We start from the raw sequence: 20,858 nt of genomic DNA, 5'->3' as shown, positions 1-20,858 counted from the left end.
CGTGCAGCTTGGGTTCTGAGCTCTGCTCCGACTCCGCGCGGACGTTGCGATGTTGTCCTTTCACATCTAGGACACCGTTGAGCAAAACTCGAGGGGTCAGCCCGGCTGGTAAGAAGAGGGGACTCTGAGGGTCCGGGCAGAGGAAAGGAATTCCGAGGTCATCTCGTTTGGTTTTTAACGGTTACCTGTTTCTGGAAATCTCTATTATTTGTTTCCCGTAAACGCATACTCGTTTTACGTGCTCACATTATGTATCTGGCAAACACTCCTTGACCATCTGCCGTGAGCCAAGTACTGAAGTAGGTGATGGGAGGACCGGCTCTGGTACCCACAGTCCAAAGAATTCCCTGATAGGTTATCCCTGCAGACCGTTGGTGAGTACGCTCACAGGTGCTGCTGAAGGACTGGTTATAAAGCCAGCGTCACTAGTCACTACCCAAGTCCAGAAATAGAACCTGGTCAGCACCCCAAGTCAACCTACCCCACCCTTGCCCCACGCAGACCCTTCCCTGGTGACCATAGCCTGACTTTCTGATTCTAATTTCCTTGCTTTTCTTTAGTTTTACCGTTTGTAAACAATATAATTGTTTCACCTGTTTTTAAACCTTATATAAATGGGAAAATGCTGTATATATTCTTTTTTAATTTTTGAAACAATCCCAAATTTATGTTAAAGTTGCAAGTTCAGCGTAAAAAACTTGTTTCCTGGAGCAGTTGAGGGTAAGTTGCCTGCGTGATGCTCTGTCACCTCCAAATACTGTCGTGTGCATTTCCTACACATAAGGACGATCTCCAGCGTAACCAACCACACACGACCATCAAAGATCCCGTAGAGTCACAAACCCGAGAGGGTCCAGTCTGGGACCCCCCACTGCACTGAGCAGTCATCGTGGTTCTTTAGTCTCCTTCATTCCAGAACATTCATCAGGCTTTCCTTGGCTTCGTGACCCTGACACTTTGGAAGGATTAGGCCAGTGACTTTGTAGAAAGCCCTTCTGTTTGGGTTTGTCTGATGTTTCCTCGTGATCAGATTCCCATTATGCGTCTTTGGCAGGGAAGTCACAGAAGTGACGCCACGTGTCACTCTCTGCTCGTTCCATCCTGTCAGGTGGCTCACAGTGGTCCATTGGTCACATTAGTGACGAGTTTGCTTTGATCACTTGAGGAAAGTGGGATGTGCCAGCATCTCGCCTGGGAAGTTGCCTTGCCCTTTGTAATGGACCAGTATTTTGTTGGGCAGTATTTTGAGGCTCTGAAGCTATGTCATCCCTTCCAGGCTTGAGCCAGTGGCGCACGCAGTGGACACCTACCCCCCCTCTCTCATACCCGACACTGGACTGACTGCCTTCCTCCACTCAGGCTCTGTCACCCAGTCTGGGCCGCTGTGGACCCTGTTTCACAGGCCCACCTGGGGCGGAAGCAGCAGAAGAAAAGCAGCCTGTGCTTGTGTCTTCCTCCCTCTCGGTTGTGTGTAAGAGACTCATCCACGCTGCTGCCCGAGCTGTGGGTCACTCACCTCCATCACCACCAAGCTCGCCACAGTGTGGCTCCCACGGCTGTTCTGCTGCCGATGGCTGTGGGTTGTTTCCGTAGTTACTGCTCTTAGGAACACTGGGGTCTCGTCATGCCTCCTGGTATTTATGTGTGTTAGGAGTGGAAGTGTGTCTCCTCAAAAAAAAAAAAAAAAGATATGTTGACATCCTAACCCCCGTATCTCAGAATATGACCTCATTTGGAAATTGGGTCATTGGGGATGTAATTGGTTCAGACGCTGTCATACTGGAGGAAGGTGGCCCCTCCTCCAATATGACAGACATCTTTTATTTTTTTTAATTAATTAATTAATTTATTTATTTTTGGCTGTGTTGGGTCTTTGTTTCTGTGTGAGGGCTTTCTCTAGTTGCAGCAAGCAGGGGCCACTCTTCATCGCAGCGCGCAGACCTCTCACTATTGTGGCCTCTCTTGTTCCGGAGCACAGGCTCCAGACGCTCAGGCTCAGTAGTTGTGGCTCACGGGCCTAGTTGCTCCGCGGCATGTGGGATCTTCCCAGACCAGGGCTCGAACCTGTGTCCCCTGCATTGGCAGGCAGATTCTCAACCACTGTGCCACCAGGGAAGCCCTGACAGACATCTTTATAAACGGGAATTTGGACGTAGACACGCACACAGGGAGACTGTCACATGGATTTGAGTTACGCTGCCACAAGCCCGGGAACCAGAAGCTAGCAGAGAAGTCTGGAATAGATCCTTCCCTAGCGCTTCAGTGGGAGTTGGCACCTTGATTTCAGATTTCTGGCCTCCAGAACTATGAGAAAATTCTTTTGTGTTGTTCTAAGACAGCCAGTTTGTGGTACTTTGTTATGGCATCCCCAGGAAACTAATACAGCATCTAAGTTTCTGTAGGGTAAACACCTAGGAGAGGAACTGCTGAGTCAGAGGGCGTGGTAGACAGAATAATGGCCCCCAGAGACCGCCATGTCCTGACCCTTGTAACCCGTGAATGTGTTAGGTTACAGGCCCTGGGAATGTAGGTTGTTAGTCAGCCGACTCTGAGATGGAAGATTGTGCTGGATTATCCCGGTGAGCCCAGCGCAACTAGAAGGGCCCTCCTAGTGGAAGAGGGAGGCGGGGGAGAGCCAGAAAGAAAGCAGCCCGAGAAAGACCGCCTGACATTAGTGGCTTTGAAGTTGGTAGGGTGGGGCCTTGGCCGAGGCGCGTGGGTGACCTCTAGAAACTGGAAAAGGCAAGAAAACGGACCCTCCCCCAGAGCCTCCGGAAAGGAAGGCAGCCCTGCCGACACCTTGATTTTAGCCCAGTGGGGCTCATTTCAGACTTCTGACCTCCGGAACTGTAAGCTAATACATCTGTGTTAAGTCCCTGAGTGTGTGGCAGTTTCTTACAGCAGCAACAGGATGCCAGTGCAGAGGGCGTGTGTATGTTTAACTGTACGATATGATGCTGAGCTCTTCTCAAAGCACCTGCCCCAGTTTTCACTCCCAACGTTAGGGTGTGCGCCTTCCCACTGCTTCGTGTCCTTGGTGGCACCTGGTATACTCAGGCTCGTAATGTGTTACCGAGCCTGATGGCTGTGTAATAATAGTATGTGGCTTTACTCTGCATTTCCCTGATTACAAAGGAGGTCGAGCAACGTTTTTCGTTTATCACCAAGAAACAGTTCGTCATCTAGCCTGGGCTCTGTTAAGAGTTACAGGGAGCAGGGCTTCCCTGGTGGCGCAGTGGTTGAGAGTCCGCCTGCCGATGCAGGCGACACGGGTTCGTGCCCCGGTCCGGGAAGATCCCACGTGCCGCGGAGCGGCTGGGCCCGTGAGCCATGGCCGCTGAGCCTGCGCGTCCGGAGCCTGTGCTCCGCAACGGGAGAGGCCACAACAGTGAGAGGCCCGCGTACAGCAAAAAAAAAAAAAAAAAAGAGTTACAGGGAGCACTGTTAATAATGCCAGGAAAACAGGCATGAATCAAGCCATTTGGACGCCCTTTCCTGTAACCTGCCTGTTAGTCTCGCCATTTTGCTGTTGGGCTGCCCATCTTCTCTGTTGAGCCGTGGATGTTCCTTACATGTGTTGATGGTAAACCTTTTGGGAAATGTGTTGCATTTATCTTCTAATCCGTAGTTTTTCTTAAACTCTCCTTAGGGTGTCACCTGAACCAAAGTTTTTTTTGTTTTGTTTTGTTTTTGCGGTACGCGGGCCTCTCACTGCTGTGGCCTCTCCCGTTGCGGAGCACAGGCTCCGGACGCGCAGGCCCAGTGGCCATGGCTCACGGGCCCAGCCGCTCCGCGGCATGTGGGATCTTTCCAGACCGGGGCACGAACCCGCGTCCCCTGCGTCGGCAGGCGGACTCTCAACCACTGCGCCACCAGGGAAGCCCTGAACCAAAGTTTTTAAGTGTACGAGGCTCTACCAGCTTTTCCTCTTGTGACTTAATGTTTTGATGTCTTGTTTAAGAAAACCAGAAGGCATAAAGTCCCCTCCGCCTTCACTGTAGCAGTTTTGCTCTTCACTTGTGAGTCTTTGGCCCCCAAGGAACTGATTTCCGAGGTGGACACCCAGCTTCTTAGCATGTGGACTGAGATGTCCATTCCCTGCCCGCCTCTTGCACACACATGCACACACTGCCCTGTCAGAGTTTGGGGTTTTTTTAGTGCCTCTGTGGAGCAATTTGGAGAGAACTGGCATCCTGGCCACATTGAGTGTCCATCACGTGAACATTCACCTCTCCATTGATTTAGTTATATTGGTTTTATTCTTGTTTAGGTTTTTGTTATGGACAATTTCAAACTCACCAAGTAGCGGTCCTGTGAACTGTCGGGCGCCCAGCCCCCCTTCAGTGGTCACCAGAATCGAATCAATCCTGGTGCTTCTACTGGTCCTCACTTGGGGCGCTTGGCTGATGTATTTTAGAGAAAACCCCGGGTGTAATAGTTCACCTGTAAACTCTTTAGTACACAATTCTAACTGATAAATAACTTATTTTTAGCATAACCACAAATTCATTATCAACCCCAGCCAGGTTAGCATTGATTTCTTAATAAAATCTACCACCACTTGGTGTTCATTTTCCCACATTACCTCAGCAATGTCTTTTACAGTTTCTCGCTTGACTCGGGTTCCAAACAAGAACCCCCCTTGCATACCCCCTTGCATATGGTTGACTTGTCTCTCACGGCTTTTACATTCAAAACAGCTCACCTTCCCTTTCCCCCCATGGCATCCATTTGTTGAAGATACTGGGTCATTGACTCCACTTATTCTTTTTTTTTTTTTTTTTTTTGCGGTACGCGGGCCTCTCACTGCTGTGGCCTCTCCCGTTGCGGAGCACAGGCTCCGGACGTGCAGGCTCAGCGGCCATGGCTCACGGGCCTAGCCGCTCCGCGGCATGTGGGATCTTCCCCGACCGGGGCACGAACCCACGTCCCCTGCATCGGCAGGCAGACTCTCAACCACTGCGCCACCAGGGAAGCCGTCCACTTGTTCTTTATTTAGGTCTCATTTCACACCACCTGACAGGGCTTCTTCATTTTCTCATCGGGGGTCTTGCTCCTTTTTTGTTGTATTTATTCCCAAGTACTTCATACTCATTGGTGTAATTGTAAATGATAAGTTTTCCAAATCTTATTTTCTCATTATTTGTTCTGGTAAATAGGAATATCATTGATTTTTATTACCGAATTTATATCTAGCAACATTACTAAATTGTCTCGATAACATTAACAATTTATCTCTATACTCGTTTGGATTTTCTACGTGCACAGTCGTGTTATCTGGAAACAACTGTCTCCCCTTCCACTCCTCATGCCTTGTATTTCTTTCTTCTCTCCTTGTTCCAGTCGGGAGACCCAGTGGCTTCAGAGAGCACCCTTGTTTTGTTCTCAGTCTTAAAGGAAATGCTTTGAATGTTTATGATTTTTTTTCTTTTGGCCACGCTGAGCGGCGTGCGGGCACCTTAGCTCCCCGACCAGGGATCCAGCCCACGCCGCCTGCAGTGGAAGTACGGAGTCTTAACCCCTGGACGCCAGGGAGGTCTTAATAATGCTATGATTAAGTATGACGCTTCCTATGGATTATTGTTGGCAGACATTCTTTATCACATTAAAGAAGTCTAACGCCAGTTTGCTACATTTTTTAAAAGTGTAAGTGGGATGTTGAATTTCATCAATGTTTTTTTCTGAATTGAGTCAATTGTATATTTCTCTAGTCTGTTCGTGTGGTGAGTTGACTTGATTTCTAACGCTAAGCAAATCCGTCTTCGTCGTGATGTGTCATCCTGTCTATGTGTTGCTGGCTCTAGCCTGGTGGCACTTCACCTCAAGAGTGAGGCTGTTCTGTGATTTTCCTTTCCGTGTTTTCACTGCCAGGCTCTCGTAGCAAAAGTTAAGTGATTCCACGAAACAAACCAGGAAGTGGACCTTCTGGTTCTCTTTCCTGGAAGAAAGTGTGTGAAACTGGATCATTTTGAACCTCAAATGTTTCATGGACCTTGATAGGGAAGCCTCGGAGCCTAGAGTTTTCTTGGTGGGAACATATTTGACTTTTTTGTTTTAATTTTTTTAAATGTTTATTTATTTATTTATTTTTCTTATTAGTCATCCATTTTATACACATCAGTGTATACATGTCAATCCCCATCTCCCAATTCATCACACCACCACCCCCGCCACTTTCCTCCCTTGGTGTCCATACGTTTGTTCTCTACATCTGTGTCTCAATTTCTGCCCTGCAAACCAGTTCATCTGTACCATTTTTCTAGGTTCCACATACGTGCGTTAATATACGATATTTGTTTTTCTCTTTCTGACTTACTTCACTCTGTATGACAGTCTCTAGATCCATCCACGTCTCTGCAAATGACCCAATTTCGTTCGTTTTTATGGCTGAGTAATATCCCATTGTATATACGTACCATGACTTCTTTATCCATTCGTCTGTCGATGGGCATTTAGGTTGCTTCCATGACCTGGCTATTGTAAACAGTGCTGCAGTGAACATTGGGGTGTATGTGTCTTTTTGAATTATGGTTTTCTCTGGGTATGTGCCCAGTAGTGGGATTGCTGGGTCATATGGTAATTCTATTTTTAGTTCTTTAAGGAACCTCCATACTGTTCTCCATAGTGGCTGTATTAATTTACATTCCCATCAACAGTGCAAGAGGGTTCCCTTTTCTCCACACCCTCTCCAGCATTTGTTGTTTGTAGATTTTCTGATGATGCCCATTCTAATTGGTGTGAGGTGATACCTCATTGTAGTTTTGATTGGCATTTCTCTAATAATTAGTGATGTTGAGCACCTTTTCATGTGCTTCTTGGCCATCTGTATGTCTTCTTTGGAGAAAGGTCTATTTAGGTATTCTGCCCATTTTTGGATTGGGTTGTTTGTTTCTTTAATATTGAGCTACATGAGCTGTTTATATATTTTGGAGATTAATCCTTTGTCTAAGCAAATATTTTCTCCCATTCTGAGGGCTGTCTTTCATCTTGTATCCTTTGCTGTGCAAAAGGTTTTAAGTTTCATTAGGTCCCATTTGTTTATTTTTGTTTTTATTTCCATTACTCTAGGAGGTGGATCAAAAAAGATCTTGCTGTGATTTATGTCAAAGAGTGTTTTTCCTATGTTTTCCTCTAAGAGTTTTATAGTGCTCAGTCTTACATTTAGGTCTCTAATCCACTTTGAGTTTATTTTTGTGTATGGTGCTGTTCTAATTTCATTCTTTTACATGTAGCTGTCCAGTTTTCCCAGCACCACTTATTGAAGAGACTGTCTTTTCTCCATTGTATATCCTTGCCACCTTTGTCATAGATTAGTTGACCATGGGTGCGTGGGTTTATCTCTGTGCTTTCTATCCTGTTCCATTGATCTGTATTTCTGTTTTTTGCCAGTACCATATTGTGTTGATTACTGTAGCTTTGTAGTATAGTCTGAAGTCAGGGAGTCTGATTCCACCAGCTCTGTTTTTTCCCCCCAAGACTGCTTTGGCTATTCAGGGTCTTTTGTGACTCCATACAAATTTTAAGATTTTTTTGTTCTAGTTCTGTAAAAAATGCTATTGGTAATTTGATAGGGATTGCATTGAATCTGTAAATTGTTTTGAGTAGTATAGTCATTTTCACAATATTGATTCTTCCAATCCAAGAACGTGGTATATCTCTCCATCTGTTGGTATCATCTTTAATTTCTTTCATCAGTGTCTTATAGTCTTCTGCATACAGGTCTTTGGTCTCCCTAGGTAGGTTTATTCCTAGGTATTCTATTCTTTTTGTTGCAATGGTAAATGGGAGTGTTTCCTTAATTTCTCTTTCAGATTTTTCATCATTAGTGTATAGGAATGCAAGAGATTTCTGTGCATTAATTTTGTATCCTGCAACTTTACCAAATTCATTGATTAGCTCTAGTAGTTTTCTGGTGGCATCTTTAGGATTCTCTATGTATAGTATCATGTCATCTGCCAACAGTGACAGTTTTACTTTTTCTTTTCCAATTTGTATTCCTTTTATTTCTTTTTCTTCTCTGATTGCTGTGGCTAGGACTTCCAAAACTATGTTGAATAATAATAGTGAGAGTGGACAGCCTTGTCTTGTTCCTGATCTCAGTGGAAATGGTTTCAGTTTTTCACCATTGAGAATGATGTTTGCTGTGGGTTTGTCGTGTATGGCCTTTATTATGTTGAAGTAGGTTCCCTCTATGCCCACCTTCTGGAGAGTTTTTATCATAAATGGGTGTTGAATTTTGTCAAAAGCTTTTTCTGCATCTATTGAGATGATCATATGGTTTTTATTCTTCAATTTGTTAATATGGTGTATCACATTGATTGATTTGCGTATATTGAAGAATCGTTGCATCTCTGGGATAAATCCCACTTGATCATGGTGTATGATCCTTTAATGTGTTGTTGGATTCTGTTTGCTAGTATTTTGTTGAGGATTTTTGCATCTATATTCATCAGTGATATTGGTCTGTAATTTTCTTTTTTTGTAGTATCTTTGTCTGATTTTGGTATCAGGGTGATGGTGGCCTCATAGAATGAGTTTGGGAGTGCTCCTTCCTCTGCAGTTTTTTGGAAGAGTTTGAGAAGGATGGGTGTTAGCTCTTCTCTAAATATTTGGTAGAATTCACCTGTGAAGCCATCTGATCCTGGACTTCTGTTTGTTGGAAGATTTTTAATCACAGTTTCAATTTCATTACTTGTGATTGGTCTGTTCATATTTTCTGTTTCTTCCTGGTTCAGTCTTGGAAGGTTATAGCTTTCTAAGAATTTGTCCATTTCTTCCAGGTTGTCCATTTTATTGGCATAGAGTTGCTTGTAGTAGTCTCTTAGGGTGCTTTGCAATTCTGTGGTGTCTGTTGTAACTTCTACTTTTTCATTTCTAATTTTATTGATTTGAGTCCTCTCCCTCTTTTTCTTGATGAGTCTGGCTAATGGTTTGTCAATTTTGTGTATCTTCTCAAAGAACCAGCTTTCAGTTTTATTGATCTTTGCTATTGTTTTCTTTGTTTCTATTTCACTTATTTCTGCTGTGATCTTTATGATTTCTTTCCTTCTGCTAAATTTGGGTTTTGTTTGTTCTTCTTTCTCTAGTTCCTTTAGGTGTAACATTAGACTGTTTATTTGAGATTTTTCTTATTTCTTGAGGTAGGCTTGTATAGCTATACACTTCCCTCTTAGAACTGCTTTTGCTGCATCCCATAGGTTTTGGATCGTCGTGTTTTCATTGTCATTTGTCTCTAGGTATTTTTTTATTTCCTCTTTGATTTCTTCAGTGATCTCTTGGTTATTTAGTAACGTATTGTTTAGCCTCCATGTGTTTGTGTTTTTTCGGTTATTTTCCCTGTAATTAATTTCTAATCTCATAAGAGATTATGAGATTAGGAAACTAATACAGCATCTAAGTTTCTGTAGGGTAAACGCTGTGGTCAGAAAAGATGCTTGATATGATTTCAATTTTCTTAAATTTACTGAGGCTTGATTTGTGACCCAGGATGTGATCTATCCTGGAGAAGAATGTTCCGTGCACACTTGAGAAGAACGTGTAATTTGCTGTTTTTGGATGGAATGTCCTATAAATATTAATTAAATCTTTCTGGTCTATTGTATCATTAAAAGCTTGTGTTTCCTTATTAATTTTCTGTTTGGATGACCTGTCCATTGGTGTAAGTGAGGTGTTAAATTCCCCCACTATTATTGTGTTACTGTCGATTTCCTCTTTTATAGCTATTAGCAGTTGCCTTATGTATTGAGGTGCTCCTATGTTGGGTGCATATATATTTATAATTGTTATATCTTCTTGGATTGATCCCTTTATCATTACATAGTGTCCTTCCTTGTCTCCTGTAGCATGCTTTATTTTAAAGTCTATTTTATCTGATATGAGTACTGCTACTCCAGCTTTCTTTTGATTTCCATTTGCATGGAATATCTTTTTCCATCCCCTCACTTTCAGTCTGTATGTGTCCCTAGGTCTGAAGTGGGTCTCTTGTAGACAGCGTATATATGGGTCTTGTTTTTGTATCCATTCAGCAAACCTGTGTCTTTTGCTTGGAGCATTTAATCCATTCATGTATAAGGTTAATTATCAATATGTATGTTCCTGTTACCATTTTCTTAATTTTGGGGGGTTTGTTTTTGTAGGTCCTTTTCTTCTCTTGTGTTTCCCACTTAGAGAAGTTCCTTTAGCATTTGTTGTAGAGCTGGTTTGGTGGTGCTGAATTCTCTTAGCTTTTGCTTGTCTGTAAAGCTTTTGATTTCTCCATCGAATCTGAATGAGATCCTTGCTGGGTAGAGTAATCTTGCTTGTAGGTTCTTCCCTTTCATCGGTTTAAGTATATCATGCCACTCCCTTCTGGTTTGTAGAGTTTCTGCTGAGAAATCAGCTTGTTAACCTTATGAGAGTTCCCTTGTGTGTTATTTATTGTTTTTCCCTTGCTGCTTTCAATAATTTTTCTGTCTTTAATTTTTGCCAATTTGATTACTATGTGTCTTGGTGTGTTTCCCCTTGGGTTTATCCTGTATGGGACTTTCTGCGCTTCCTGGACTTGGGTGGCTATTTCCTTTCCCATGTTAGGGAAGTTTTTGACTGTAATCTCTTCAAATATTTTCCCTGGTCCTTTCTTTCTCTCTTTTCCTTCTGGGACCTCTATAATGCGAATATTGTTGTGTTTAATGTTGTCCCAGAGGTCTCTTAGGCTGTCTTTGTTTCTTTTCATTCTTTTTTCTTTATTCTGTTGCGCAGCAGTGAATTCCACCATTCTGTCTTCCAGGTCACTTCTCCGTTCTTCTGCCTCAGTTATTCTGCTATTGATTCCTTCTAGTGTATTTTTCATTTCAGTTATTGTATTGTTCATCTCTGTTTGTTCTTTAATTCTTCTAGGTCTTTGTTAAACATTTCTTGCATCTTCTCGATCATTGCCTCCATTCTTTTTCTGAGGTCCTGGATCATCTTCACTATCATTATTCTGAATTCTTTTTCTGGAAGGTTGCCTATCTCCATTTCATTTAGTTGTTTTTCTGGGGTTTTATCTTGTTCCTTCATCTGGTACATAGCCGTCTGCCTTTTCATCTTGTCTGTCTTTCTGTGAATGTGGTTTTTGTTCCACAGGCTCCAGGATTGTAGTTCTTGTTGCTTCTGCTGTCTGCCCTCACTGTAGATCCTGGTTTCCTCAGCCAGGAAAGGACACAGCGTCTCGTAAGATGGAATTAGCACTTGGGTGAAGAAAGCAGTGTATGAAGGGTGGTCAACACTCCATCAACATCTTGACATCATTACATTTGAGCAGTGAAAATACTCCATTGCTTAATCTCCTTGAGTCTCAGTATTCTTACCTCCCAGGCAAATGAAGAGACACTGGAAAAGTAAAGTTTATACTGAAGATAAATTCTTCTCACTCCTGCTGGGCCAGTCACCTGAACCTGCTTATGTCACAATCGTCCGTCGGTCAACTCCACAGGGCAGTTCTCCTCAGCAGCAATCAGGGGTCCATGGAAGTTGCTAGTGTAGCAGGGTCTCCTGCAGAGGTGGGGGTGGCTGTGCCGCACCGTGAGGACAAGGACACTGGCAGCAGCGTTTCTGGGAAGTACTCCTTGGCGTGAGCCCTCCCAGAGTCCCCATATTGGACTCTTGATTGAATTTCTTGTACGCCTGTGGGAATTTTCAAGTGTTTTACTTTTTGTTCTTGAAACAATTTTGGTGAGTAATATTTTTCTAATAATTTGTCCATTGTCTAAATTTTCAAATTTATTGGTGTAAAGTGGTTCATGACATTTTTACATTTTTTCATGTCTGTAGTATCTATGGTTAGAGACCCTTTTCTTCTTATATGGATGATTTGTTCTTTCTCTTTTTATTTAGCAGTTTCATTAGAGATTTGTCAGTTTTATAAATCTTCTAAAAGTACAAACTTTTGGCTTTGAGGAACATCTCTATCACATGTTTGTCTTGCAGCATTAATTTCTAATCTTTTTTGTTTTCTTCCTTCTACTTTCTTTGGGTTTATATTGCAGCTCTCTGTATAACCCCTTGAGTTGGATGTTTAGCACATTAATATTTAGCCTGTCTTGTTCCTGATATGAGCATTTAGGATTACAGATTCACTCTGTTCTACCTTGGCTACACTCAGTTTGATATATGATATTTTCATTATAACTCAGTTAAAAACATTTTATAATTTTCATTATGATTTTTTTCTTTGGCCCACGGGTTATTTAGAAGTCTGTTTCTTATTTTCAAAAAATAAGGTGAATTTATAGTTTTTGATTTGATTTTTTTCTTCCAGTCTTATTGGAATATAATTGACATACAGCACTGTATAAGTTTAAGGTGTACAGCATAATGATTTGACATATAAACATCATGAACTGATCACCAAAATAAGTTTAGTGAACATCCATCGTCTCATATAGGTACAAAATTAAAGAAATAGAAAAAAATTCTTCCTCATGATGAGAACTCTTAGGATTTACCCTCTTAACAACTTTCATATATAACATACAAAGTGTTAATTACATTTATCATGTTGTACATTACATCATTAGTACTTATTTATCTTATAACTGGAAGTTTGTACGTTTTTATGCCCTCATCCAATTCCCCCTTCCCCAATCCCCCGCCTCTGGTAACTACAAATCTGACCTCTTTTTCTATGATTTTGTTTGTTTTTGAAATATAATTAGCCTACAACACTATGTTAGTTCCTGTTACACAACATAATATTTCGATATTTCTATACATTTTGAAGCGATCACAGGATATGTCTCATTACGATAGGTCACCATACAAAGATACTATATAGTTATTGTTATGTTCCCCGCACTATACATTTCGTCCCTGTGACTTGTTCATTTTTCAGCAGGAAGTTTGTACCTTCCAATATCTCTTACCTATTTCTCTCCCCCTCTCACTCCCACCCGCTCTGGCAACCACCTGTTTGTTCTCTGTATCTATGACTCTGTTTCTGTTTTATGATGTTTGTTCATTTGTTTTGTTTTTTTAGATTCTAAATATAAGTGAAATCATACATTATTTGTCTTTCTCTATCTGACTTATTTCACTTAGCATAATACCCTCGAGGTCCATCCATATTTTTGCAGATGATAAGATTTCATTCTTTTTATGGCTGAGTAGTACTCCATTGTGTATATATACCACATATTCTTTATCCATTCACGTGTTGATGGGTACTTACGGTGCTTACATATCTTGGCTATTGTAAATAGTGCTGCAATGAATATAAGGGTGCATATGTCTTTTCTAATTAGTGTTTGGGGGTTTTTTCCCTTGATAAATACCCAGGAGTAAAATTGATGGATCATATGGTAGTTCTATTTTTAATTTTTTTGACTAATTTCCATACTGTTTTCCACAGTGGCTGCACCAATTTACATTCCCACCAGCAGTGCAGGAAGGTTCCCTTTCCGTCGTATTCGGCCAGCGTTTGTATATCTTCTTTGGAAAAATATCTATTCAGATCCTCTGCTCATTTTTTAATCAGGTTGTTCAGTTTGTGGACGTTGAGTTGTATGAGTTTGTATATATCTTGGATATTAACCACTTATTGGATATATTTGCAAATATCATCTGCCATTCAGTAGATGGCCTTTTAAAATTTTTATTTATTTATTTGTTTGTTTGTTTGTTTATTTACTTATTTATTTATTTTTGGCTGTGTTGGGTCTTCGTTGCTGTGCACGGGCTTTCTCTAGTTGCGGCGAGCAGGGGCTACTCTTCGTCGTGGTGCGCAGGCTTCTCATTGTGGAGCATGGGCTCTAGGCACGCGGGCTTCAGTAGTTGTGGCACATGGGCTCAGTAGTTGTGGCTCATGGGCTCTGGAGCGCAGGCTCAATAGTTGTGGCGCACAGGTTTAGTTGCTCCATGGCATGTGGGATCTTCCTGGCCAGGGCTCGAACCCGTGTCCCCTGCATTGGCAGGCGGATTCTTAACCACTGTACTACCAGGGAAGTCCCTGGCCTTTTTGTTTTGATAATAGTTTTCTTCGCTGCACAAAAGCTTTTTAGTTTGATATAGTCCCATCTGTGTATTTCTGCTTTTGTTTCCTTTGCCTGAAGAGACAAATCCAAAAATTATTACTAAGTTCGGTGTCAAAGATCTTACTGCCTATATTTTCTTCTAGAATTTTTACAGTTTCTGGTCTTACATTTAAACCTTCAATCCATTTTTTAAAAATTAATTAATTTATTTATTTTTGGGCTGTGTTGGGTCTTCATTGCTGTGTGCGGGCTTTCTCAGTTGTGGCGAGCGGGGACTACTCTTTGTTGCGGAGCACAGGCTCTAGACATGTGGGCTTCAGTAGATGTGGCATGCGGGCTCAGTAGCTGTGGCGCGTGGGCTCAATAGTTGTGGTGCACAGGCTTAGTTGCTCTGCAGCATGTGGGATCTTCCCGGACCAGGGCTCGAACCCATGTCCCCTGCATTGGCAGGCGGATTCTTAACCACTGTGCCACCAGGGAAGTCCTGTTTAATCCATTTTGAATTTATTCTTATATATAGTATGAGAGAGTAGTCCAGTTCAATTCTTTTGCATGTAGCTGTTCAGTTTTCCAAAAACCATGTATCGAAGAGGCTGTCTTTTCCCCATTGTATATTCTTGCCTCGTTTGTTGTAGATTAATTTCCCATATACATTTATTTATTTGTGGGCTTTCTATTCTGTTCTATTGATCTGTGTGTCTATTTTTGTGCCAGTACCATACTGGTTTCATTACTGGAGGTTTGGAATATAGTTTAAAATCAGGAAGTGTGTTTCCTCCAGCTTCGGAGATTGCTTTGGCTATTTGGGGTCTTTTCTGTTTCTATACATATTTTTAAATTATTTAAATTGATAAGTGCCATTGGTATTTTGATAGGGATTACATTGAATCTGTAGATTGCCTTGGGTAGTATAGTCATTTTAACAATATGAATTCTTCCGATCCACGAGCACAGTATATCTTTCCATCTGTTTGTGTCGTCTTTTTTTTTTTTTTTTTTGCAGTACGCGGGCCTCTCACTGTTGTGGCCTCTCCCGTTGCGGAGCACAGGCTCCAGACGCGCAGGCTCAGCGGCCATGGCTCACGGGCCCAGCCGCTCCGCGGCATGTGGGATCTTCCCGGACTGGGGCATGAACCCGTGTCCCCTGCATCGGCAGGTGGACTCTCAACCACTGTGCCACCAGGGAAGCCCTGTGTCGTCTTTAATTTCTTTCTTCAGTGTCTTATAGTTTTCTGAGTACACGTCTTTTACTTCCTTAGTTAGATTTATTCCTGGGTGTTTTAGTCTTTTTTGATGGGACTGTAAATGGGATTGTTTTCTTAATTTCTCCTTCTGATAGTTTGTTGTTGGTGTATATAAATGCAACAGATTTCTGTGTATTAACTTTGTATCCTGCAATTTTACTGAATTCACTGATGAATTCTAGTAGTTTTTTGGTGGCATCTTTAGGATTTTCTATGTACAATGTCATGTCATCTGTGAACAGTGACAGTTTTACTCCTTCCTTTCCAATTTGGATCCTTTTTTTTTCTTTTTCTTGTCTGAGTGCTGTGGCTAGGACTTCCAAAACTATGTTGAATAAAAATGGTGAGAGTGGACATCCCTGTCTTGTTCCTGATCTTAGAGGAAATGCTTCCAGCTTTTCACTGTTGAGAATGATGTTAGCTGTGGGTTTGTCATAAACGACCTTTATTATGTTGAGGTATGTTTCCTCTATACCCACTTTGTTGAGAGTTTTTATCATAAATGGAAGTAGAATTTTGTCAGAAGCTTTTTCCTGCATCTATTGAGATGATCATATGACTTTTTTACATTTTTATTTATTTATTTTTTCTGGCTGCATTAGGTCTTCGTTGCTGCGTGCGGGCTTTCTCTAGTTGCAGCGCGCAGGGGCTACTCTTTGTTTTGGTGCATGCACTTCTCGTTGCGGTGGCTCCTCTTGTTGAGGAGCACAGGCTCTAGGCACGTGGGCTTCAGTAGTTGTGGCTCGCGGGCTCTAGAGTGCAAGCTCAGTAGTTGTGGCGCATGGGCTTAGTTGCTCCGAGGCATGTGGAATCTTCCTGGACCAGGGCTCAAACCCATGTCCCCTTCATTGGCAGGTGTATTCTTAACCACTGCACCACCAGGGAAGTCCCGATCATATGATTTTTATTCTTCAATTTGTTAATGTCATGTATCACATTGATTGATTTGTGGATATTGAAACATCCTTGCATCCCTGGTATAAATCCCACTTTATCGTGGTGTATGATCCTTTTAATGTATTGTTGGATTCAGTTTGCTAATATTTTATTGAGGATTTTTGCATCTATGTTTGTCAGTGATATTGGCCTATAATTTTCTTTTTTTGTGATGTTGTTGTCTGGTTTTAGTATCAGGGTGATGCTGGCCTTGTAGAATGAGTTCAGAAGCATTCCTTTCTCTGCAAATTTCTGGAATAGTTTGAGAAGGCTAGGTGTTCACTCTTCTGTAAATGTTTGGTAGAATTCACCTGTGAAGCCATCTGGTCCTGGACTTCTGTTTGTTTGGAGTTTTTTTTAAAATAATTTTTTGTGGTAATCTCTTATGATCCTTTGTGTATCTGTGGTGTCAGTTGTAACTTCTTTTTTCAGTTTAATTTTTATTTTATATTGGAGTATAGTTGCTTTACAATATTGTGTTAGTTTCAGGTGTACAACAAAGTGATTCAGATATATGTACACATATATCCATTCTTTTTCAGACTCTTTTTCCATATAGATTACTACAGAATATTGAGTAGAGTTCCCTGTACTATACAGTAGGTCCTTGTTGATTATCTATTGTATATATTTAGTAGTGCGTATATGTTAATCCCAAACTCCTCATTTTTCCCTCCCCCCCCCTTTCCCCTTTGGTAACCTTGAGTTTGTTTTCGAAGTCTGTGAAGTCTGCTTCTATTTTGTAAATAAGTTCATTTGTACCATTTTTTTAAGATTCCACATATAAGTGATATTATATGACATTTGTCTTTGTCTGACTTAATTCATTTAGTATGATAATCTCTAGGTCCTTCCATGTTGCTGCAAATGGCATTATTTCATTCCTTTTTATGGCTGAGTAATATTCCATTGTATATATGTACCACATCTTCTTTTCCCATTCATATGTTGATGGACATTTAGGTTGCTTTCATATCTTGGCTATTTTAAATAGTGCTGCAGTGAACATTGGGGGTGCATGTATCTTTTCAAATTATGGTTTTCTCCAGATATATGCCCAGGAGTGGGATTGCTGGACCGTATGGTAGTTCTATTTTCAGTTTTTTATGGAATCTCCATACTGTTCTCCATAGTGGTTGTACCAATTTACATTGCCACCTACAGTGCAAGAGGGTTCCCTTTTCTCCACACCCTCTCCAGCATTTATTGTTTGTAGACTTTTTGATGATGGCCATTCTGACTGGTGTGAGGTGATAACTTCATTGTAGTTTTGATTTTCATTTCTCTAATAATTAGCAATGTCAAGCGTCTTTTCATGTGCTTTTTGGCCATCTTTATGTCTTCTTTGGAGAGGTGTCTATTTAGATCTTCTGTCCATTTTTTGATTATTTTTTTCTTTGTGGTATGCGGGCCTCTCACTGTTGTGGCCTCTCCCATTGCGGAGCACAGGCTCCAGACGCGCAGGCTCAGCGGCCATGGCTCACGGGCCTAGCCGCTCCGCGGCATGTGGGATCTTCCCGGACCGGGGCACGAACCCGTGTCCCCTGCATCGGCAGGAGGACTGTCAAACACTGCGCCACCAGGGAAGCCCAGGTTGTTTGTTTTTTTGATATTGAGCTGCATGAGCTGTTTGTATATTTTAGAGATTAATCCCTTGTTGGTCGCTTCATTTGCAAATATTTTCTCCCATTCTCTGGCTTGTCTTTTCATTTTGTTTGTGATTTCCTTTGTTGTGCAAAAGCTTTGAAGTTTAACTAGGTCCCATTTGTTTATTTTGTTTTTATTTTCATTACTGTGGAAGTGGAAGCAAAAAGATATTGCTACAATTTATGTCAAAGGGTATCCTGCCTATGTTTTCCTCTAAGAGTTTTATAGTATCTGGTCTTACAATTAGGTCTTTAATCCATTTTGAGTGTATTTTTGTGTATGGTATTAGAGAATGTTCTAATTTCATTATTTTACACGTAGCCATTCAGTTTTACCAGCACCACTTATTAAAGACACTGTCTTTTCTGCATGGTATATTCTTGCCTCCTTTGTTGTAGATTAATTGACTGTAAGCATGTGGACTTATTTCTGGGCTTTCTGTCCTGTTCCATTGATCTATATTTCTGGTTGTGGCTTCTTTTTCACTTCTGATTTTCTATATTTGGGCCCTTTCTCTTTTTCTCTTCATGAGTTGGGCTAAAGGTTTATCAATTTTGTTTATCTTTTCAAAGAACCAGCTCTTAGTTTCATTGATTTTTCTGATTGTTTTTTAAAGTCTCTATTTCATTTATTTCTGCTCTGATCTTTATGAATTCTGTCCTACTAACTTTGAGTTTTGTTTGTTCTGCTTCCTCTACTTAGGGTTAGGCTTCAGGTGTACGGTTAGGTTGTTTATTTGAGATTTTTCTTGTTTCCTGAGGTAAGCTTGTATTGCTGTAAACTTCCTTCTTATAACTGCTTTTGCGGCATCCCACAGATTTTGGATTATTTGCTTTTCATTTTCATTTGGGTCCAGGTATTCTTTTAATTTCTTCTTTGATTTCTTCAGTGATCCATTGGTTGCATAGTAGCATATTGTTTAGCCTCCACATGTTTGTGTTTCTTGCAGTTTTTTTCTTGTAGTTGATTTTTAGTCTCACAGCATTGTGATCATAAAAGATGCCTGATATGATTTCAATTTTCTTAAATTTATTGAGACTTGTTTTGTGGCCTAGCATGTGATCTGTCCTGGAGAATGTTTCCTGTATACTTGAAAAGAATGTGTATTTGCTGTTTTGGGATGGAATGTTCAGGATAGATCAATTAAGTTCAGTTGGTCTAATGTGTCATTTAAGGCCAGTGTTTCCTTACTGATTTTCTGTCTGGACAATCTGTCCATTGATGTAAGTGGCCTGGGAGTCCTAGAGTAGGAGTATCAGCCCACTGGTGGGCAGGGCCAGGGTCCAGGGGGTCCTGTGGCTGGTGCTGCCCACTAGTGGGTGACACTGGTCCTGGGGCTGGTGCTGGGCAGTGGTGAGCAGGACTGGGTCCTGGGCCCTCAGGTGGACAGCGCGAGGTCCTGGTGCGGCTGTGGGTTCAGGAAGTCTTAAAGCAGCCAGCCTACTGGCAGGTGGAGTTATGCCCCTGCCCAGCTCACTGCTTGGCCTGAGGCATCCCCATACTGGTGCCTACAGGCTGGTATGCAGGGCAGGTCCTGGCACTAATAAGCCAGAGGGAGGATTCTGAAATGGCGCTTGCAGCACCAGTGTCCTTGTGTTAGAACGAGCTGCCCCCAAAATAGCTGCCACCAGTGTCTGTGTCCCCCGGATGAGCTGCCCTTGCCCGCAGCCTCTCCAGGAGGCTCCCCAAGATCAGCAGGTGGGTCTGACCCAGGCTCCTCTCAATTTCCTGCTTTTGTCCTGGGCCCTGAGCACGTGAGATTTTGTGTCCTTTAAGAGTGGCATCTCTATTTCACACAGCACTCTGGCTCCCCTGGAAGGAAGCCCCTCTCACCTTCAGAGCCAGATGTTCTTCGGGCTCGACTTCCTGGTGCAGGACCCCAGGCTGGGGAACCTGACATGGGGCTTAGAGCCCTGACTCCTTGGGGCGCACCTCTGCAGTTGTGATTATCCTCCCATGCACAGCTTACCCACCTGGGGGTTTGGGTCTTGACTACACCGCAGCTCCACCCCTCCTGCCCAGCCTGTTGTGAGTCCTCCTGTACATCTTCAGTTGTAGACAGTCTTCTCTTCTAAGCGTCTGGTCTTTCTCATCACTAGTTGCTCTGTGAATAGGGTGATTCTCTTTGTGTCCATGGGAGAAGGTGAGCTCAGGGGTCTTCCTACTCCCCCATCTTGGCTGCTTTTCTCTATTTATTATTGATTTGGGCTGATTAATTTGGTCAGAGAATAAGCTTTGTATGATTTTAGTTCTTTGAAATTTGTTGAGTCCTGCTTCGGGGCCAGTAGGTAGTTTTGTTTGTTTGTTTGTTTTTTGCGGTACACGGGCCTCTCACTGTTGTGGCCTCTCCCGTTGTGGAGCACAGGCTCCGGAGGCGCAGGCTCAGCGGCCATGGCTCACGGGCCCAGCCGCTCCGCGGCATGTGGGATCTTCCCGGACCGGGGCACGAACCCGTGTCGCCTGCATCAGCAGGCGGGCTCTCAACCACTGTGCCACCAGGGAAGCCCCAGTAGATAGTTTTTGTAAATATTCTGTGTCATGGTTTAAGGGAGCACTTAAATTTCCATAGTTGTTTTTGTTCTATGTATGTCAGTGGGGTTCAGTTTGTTAATGATGTTGTTTACATGTGTGTCATTAGTGACTTGTTTTGCCTGGTTTTGTTGTCAGTTCCTGAGAGAGGCGTGTTCAAATCTCCCGCTAGAGTTTGTACTTCAGACTCTTTCTCCTTGTTCTGCCAGTCTTTGCTTTGTCTATTTAGTGGCCGTGCGTTTGACTACACGTGGATTTACCACCGTTGTATCTTCCTGGTGAGCTGAGCATCTGGTGATGACCTGACCCTCTTCCTGCTGTTACTGCTTTTTGCCTAAAGTATTTTTGTCTGTTTCTAGACAACGCCACCAGCTTCCTGTTACAGTTTCTATATAGGCCGTCTTTGTCTGACTCTGAAAATGTAGTGCTTCTGTACGTTATTGCTTTAGAATTCTCTTTTAAACAGTAAAAAGTGGGCTTCCCTGGTGGCGCAGTGGTTAAGAATCCGCCTGCC

The 20,858-nt window shown here is 42.3% G+C and overlaps 1 protein-coding gene across 1 annotated transcript in view; it reads left to right on the top strand.

Moving 5' to 3' along the window:
- Window positions 1-20,858, top strand: part of CFAP74 (cilia and flagella associated protein 74) — a 75,806-nt gene that overhangs the window by 230 nt on the left and 54,718 nt on the right. The gene's annotated exons all lie outside the window — the stretch shown is intronic.

The sequence above is a fragment of the Mesoplodon mirus genome, assembly GCF_964341445.2.
Source record: "Mesoplodon mirus genome assembly, chromosome: 3".
Taxonomy (NCBI): Eukaryota; Metazoa; Chordata; class Mammalia; order Artiodactyla; family Ziphiidae; genus Mesoplodon; species Mesoplodon mirus.
This window is presented reverse-complemented; position numbering and strand designations above follow the sequence as displayed.